We start from the raw sequence: 6000 nt of genomic DNA, 5'->3' as shown, positions 1-6000 counted from the left end.
TGTTCCAGTCGCGTATGGTTCGCGGGAAGAACGACTGTCTGAAAGCCTCTGTGCGCGCTCTAATCTCTCTAATTTTACATTCGTGATCTCCTCGGGAGGTATAAGTAGGGGGAAGCAATATATTCGATACCTCATCCAGAAACGCACCCTCTCGAAACCTGGCGAGCAAGCTACACCGCGAAGCAGAGCGCCTCTCTTGCAGAGTCCGCCACTTGAGTTTGTTAAACATCTCCGTAACGCTATCACGGTTACCAAATAACCCTGTGACGAAACGCGCCGCTCTTCTTTGAATCTTCTCTATCTCCTCCGTCAACCCGATCTGGTACGGATCCCACACTGATGAGCAATACTCAAGTATAGGTCGAACGAGTGTTTTGTAAGCCACCTCCTTTGTTGATGGACTACATTTTCTAAGGACTCTCCCAATGAATCTCAACCTGGTACCCGCCTTACCAACAATTAATTTTATATGATCATTCCACTTCAAATCGTTCCGCACGCATACTCCCAGATATTTTACAGAAGTAACTGCTACCAGTGTTTGTTCCGCTATCATATAATCATACAATAAAGGATCCTTCTTTCTATGTATTCGCAATACATTACATTTGTCTATGTTAAGGGTCAGTTGCCACTCCCTGCACCAAGTGCCTATCCGCTGCAGATCTTCCTGCATTTCGCTACAATTTTCTAATGCTGCAACTTCTCTGTATACTACAGCATCATCCGCGAAAAGCCGCATGGAACTTCCGACACTATCTACTAGGTCATTTATATATATTGTGAAAAGCAATGGTCCCATAACACTCCCCTGTGGCACACCAGAGGTTACTTTAACGTCTGTAGACGTCTCTCCGTTGATAACAACATGCTGCGTTCTGTTTGCTAAAAACTCTTCAATCCAGCCACACAGCTGGTCTGATATTCCGTAGGCTCTTACTTTGTTTATCAGGCGACAGTGCGGAACTGTATCGAACGCCTTCCGGAAGTCAAGAAAAATAGCATCTACCTGGGAGCCTGTATCTAATATTTTCTGGGTCTCATGAACAAATAAAGCGAGTTGGGTCTCGCACGATCGCTGTTTCCGGAATCCATGTTGATTCCTACATAGTACATTCTGAGTTTCCAAAAACGACATGATATTTGAGCAAAAAACATGTTCTAAAATTCTACAACAGATCGACGTCAGAGATATAGGTCTATAGTTTTGCGCATCTGCTCGACGACCCTTCTTGAAGACTGGGACTACCTGTGCTCTTTTCCAATCATTTGGAACCTTCCGTTCCTCTAGAGACTTGCGGTACACGGCTGTTAGAAGGGGGGCAAGTTCTTTCGCGTACTCTGTGTAGAATCGAATTGGTATCCCGTCAGGTCCAGTGGACTTTCCTCTGTTGAGTGATTCCAGTTGCTTTTCTATTCCTTGGACATTTATTTCGATGTCAGCCATTTTTTCGTTTGTGCGAGGATTTAGAGAAGGAACTGCAGTGCGGTCTTCCTCTGTGAAACAGCTTTGGAAAAAGGTGTTTAGTATTTCAGCTTTACGCTTGTCATCCTCTGTTTCAATGCCATCATCATCCCGGAGTGTCTGGATATGCTGTTTCGAGCCACTTACTGATTTAACGTAAGACCAGAACTTCCTAGGATTTTGCTTTCGAATTCACCGAACGCTTCACGCATAGCCCTCCTTACGCTAACTTTGACATCGTTTAGCTTCTGTTTGTCTGAGAGGTTTTGGCTGCGTTTAAACTTGCAGTGAAGCTCTCTTTGCTTTCGCAGTAGTTTCCTAACTTTGTTGTTGTACCACGGTGGGTTTTTCCCGTCCCTCACAGTTTTACTCGGCACGTACCTGTCTAAAACGCATTTTACGATTGCCTTGAACTTTTTCCATAAACACTCAACATTGTCAGTGTCGGAACAGAAATTTTCGTTTTGATCTGTTAGGTAGTCTGAAATCTGCCTTCTATTACTCTTGCTAAACAGATAAACCTTCCGCCCTTTTTTTATATTCCTATTAACTTCCAAATTCAGGGATGCTGCAACGGCCTTATGATCACTGATTCCCTGTTCTGCACTTACAGAGTCGAAAAGTTCGGGTCTGTTTGTTACCAGTAGGTCCAAGATGTTATCTCCACGAGTCGGTTCTCTGTTTAATTGCTCGAGGTAATTTTCGGATAGTGCACTCAGTATAATGTCACTCGATGCTCTGTCCCTACCACCCGTCCTAAACATCTGAGTGTCCCAGTCTATATCTGGTAAATTGAAATCTCCACCTAAGACCATAACATGCTGAGAAAATTTATGTGAAATGTATTCCAAATTTTCTCTCAGTTGTTCTGCCACTAATGCTGCTGAGTCGGGGGGTCGGTAAAAGGAGCCAATTATTAACCTAGCTCGGTTGTTGAGTGTAACCTCCACCCATAATAATTCACAGGAACTATCCACTTCTACTTCACTACAGGATAAACTACTACTAACAGCGACGAACACTCCACCACCGGTTGCATGCAATCTATCCTTTCTAAACACCGTCTGTACCTTTGTAAAAATTTCGGCAGAATTTATCTCTGGCTTCAGCCAGCTTTCTGTACCTATAACGATTTCAGCTTCAGTGCTTTCTATCAGCGCTTGAAGTTCCGGTACTTTACCAACGCAGCTTCGACAGTTTACAACTACAATACCGATTGCTGCTTGGTCCCCGCATGTTCTGACTTTGCCCCGCACCCGTTGAGGCTGTTGCCCTTTCTGTACTTGCCCGAGGCCATCTAACCTAAAAAACAGCCCAGCCCACGCCACACAACCCCTGCTACCCGTGTAGCCGCTTGTTGCGTGTAGTGGACTCCTGACCTATCCAGCGGAACCCGAAACCCCACCACCCTATGGCGCAAGTCGAGGAATCTGCAGCCCACAAGGTCGCAGAACCGTCTCAGCCTCTGATTCAGACCCTCCACTCGGCTCTGTACCAAAGGTCCGCAGTCAGTCCTGTCGACGATGCTGCAGATGGTGAGCTCTGCTTTCATCCCGCTAGCGAGACTGGCAGTCTTCACCAAATCAGATAGCCGCCGGAAGCCAGAGAGGATTTCCTCCGATCCATAGCGACACACATCATTGGTGCCGACATGAGCGACCACCTGCAGATGGGTGCACCCTGTACCCTTCATGGCATCCGGAAGGACCCTTTCCACATCTGGAATGACTCCCCCCGGTATGCACACGGAGTGCACTTTGGTCTTCTTCCCCTCCCTTGCTGCCATATCCCTAAGGGGCCCCATTACGCGCCTGACGTTGGAGCTCCCAACTACCAGTAAGCCCACCCTCTGCGACCGCCCGGATCTTGCAGACTGAGGGGCGACCTCTGGAACAGGACAGGCAGCCATGTCAGGCCGAAGATCAGTATCAGCCTGAGTATCAGCCAGAGACAGAGCCTGAAACCGGTTCGTCAGACAAACTGGAGAGGCCTTCCGTTCAGCCCTCCGGAATGTCTTTCGCCCCCTGCCACACCTTGAGACGACCTCCCACTCTACCACAGGTAAGGGATCAGCCTCAATGCGGGCAGTATCCCGGGCAACCACAGTCGTAGCCCGATCGGGGGATGCGTGGGACGAGCTGGCCGTCCCCGACAAACTCCCATCCGGACCCCCACAGTGATGCCCATTGGCAACAGCCTCAAGCTGTGTGACCGAAGTCAACACTGCCTGAAGCTGGGAGCGAAGGGATGCCAACTCAGCCTGCATCCGAACACAGCAGTTGCAGTCCCTATCCATGCTAAAAACTTGTGCAAAGAACGTCTGAACTAATCTACACAGAGCGCAAACAAATCGACACAAAATTTAAACGGTTATTAAAATACGAGATTGCCTAGTAAATGCAGTAACTTGTGCACTGCTGACACACTGCTCGGCGGCGGAAGGAGACTACGCGAATTTACACTATTCAGGTACTAAAACGCGATGCTACAACTCTCAAATACTATAATACGCCCGAAATTTATGAATTTAACAATGCAAGTACCAAAAACACGCAAATAAATTAAGAATTAAACTATGTAACAAATGAGTGAGCTAGGAGTATACGACTTGCTGCTGCAGCTGCTTATCCAACGGCGGCAGGGAGCACACTGACTGTGACCAACCGACACTGGCCGTTCAAAACAAAAACATAAGACAGACGACTACGCGAATTTACACTATTCAGGTACTAAAACGCGATGCTACAACTCTCAAATACTATAATACGCCCGAAATTTATGAATTTAACAATGCAAGTACCAAAAACACGCAAATAAATTAAGAATTAAACTATGTAACAAATGAGTGAGCTAGGAGTATACGACTTGCTGCTGCAGCTGCTTATCCAACGGCGGCAGGGAGCACACTGACAGAACCACAGGCACATAGACACAGGCAACAGAGCATGCACAATGTCGGCACTAGTACAGTGTATATCCACCTTTCGCAGCAATGCAGGCTGCTATTCTCCCATGGAGACGATCGTAGAGATGCTGGATGTAGTCCTGTGGAACGGCTTGCCATGCCATTTCCACCTGGCGCCTCAGTTGGACCAGCGTTCGTGCTGGACGTGCAGACCGCGTGAGACGACGCTTCATCCAGTCCCAAACATGCTCAATGGGGGACAGATCCGGAGATCTTGCTGGCCAGGGTAGTTGACTTACACCTTCTAGAGCACGTTGGGTGGCACGGGATACATGCGGACGTGCATTGTCCTGTTGGAACAGCAAGTTCCCTTGCCGGTCTAGGAATGGTAGAACGATGGGTTCGATGACGGTTTGGATGTACCGTGCACTATTCAGTGTCCCCTCGACGATCACCAGTGGTGTACGGCCAGTGTAGGAGATCGCTCCCCACACCATGATGCCGGGTGTTGGCCCTGTGTGCCTCGGTCGTATGCAGTCCTGATTGTGGCGCTCACCTGCACGGCGCCAAACACGCATACGACCATCATTGGCACCAAGGCAGAAGCGACTCTCATCGCTGAAGACGACACGTCTCCATTCGTCCCTCCATTCACGCCTGTCGCGACACCACTGGAGGCGGGCTGCACGATGTTGGGGCGTGAGCGGAAGACGGCCTAACGGTGTGCGGGACCGTAGCCCAGCTTCATGGAGACGGTTGCGAATGGTCCTCGCCGATACCCCAGGAGCAAGTGTCCCTAATTTGCTGGGAAGTGGCGGTGCGGTCCCCTACGGCACCGCGTAGGATCCTACGGTCTTGGCGTGCATCCGTGCGTCGCTGCGGTCTGGTCCCAGGTCGACGGGCACGTGCACCTTCCGCCGACCACTGGCGACAACATCGATGTGCTGTGGAGACCTCACGCCCCACGTGTTGAGCAATTCGGCGGTACGTCCACCCGGCCTCCCGCATGCCCACTATACGCCCTCGCTCAAAGTCCGTCAACTGCACATACGGTTCACGTCCACGCTGTCACGGCATGCTACCAGTGTTAAAGACTGCGATGGAGCTCCGTATGCCACGGCAAACCGGCTGACACTGACGGCGGCGGTGCACAAATGCTGCGCAGCTAGCGCCATTCGACGGCCAACACCGCGGTTCCTGGTGTGTCCGCTGTGCCGTGCGTGTGATCATTGCTTGTACAGCCCTCTCGCAGTGTCCGGAGCAAGTATGGTGGGTCTGACACACCGGTGTCAATGTGTTCTTTTTTCCATTTCCAGGAGTGTACATTTCGCTGCGCTCCTGCACTTCGACGTGGGCCACTGCATCCCAGAACCTTTTGCCCTGGCGACTCCGTTGCGACCTGGTACATCGACTATTCAAGACAATCAACAGGAAAACAATCGTACATTCACCAACATAGCGAAGCAGTGTGCTTCCTCAGCGGATGAGTTCTTGATGATTCGCCGACACTGCACTGACTGCCATGCATCATCAGATGCACTCTGTGCAGAGACCGCATTGCTCCTGCAATGCAATAATGTCACATCTACGTCCCTTATCATGATGTACGAGTAGCTCATGGTCTCGGCAC

This window comes from Schistocerca cancellata, chromosome 1 (genome assembly GCF_023864275.1).
Source record: "Schistocerca cancellata isolate TAMUIC-IGC-003103 chromosome 1, iqSchCanc2.1, whole genome shotgun sequence".
NCBI lineage: Eukaryota > Metazoa > Arthropoda > Insecta > Orthoptera > Acrididae > Schistocerca > Schistocerca cancellata.
Note: the sequence above shows the minus strand (reverse complement) of the source record.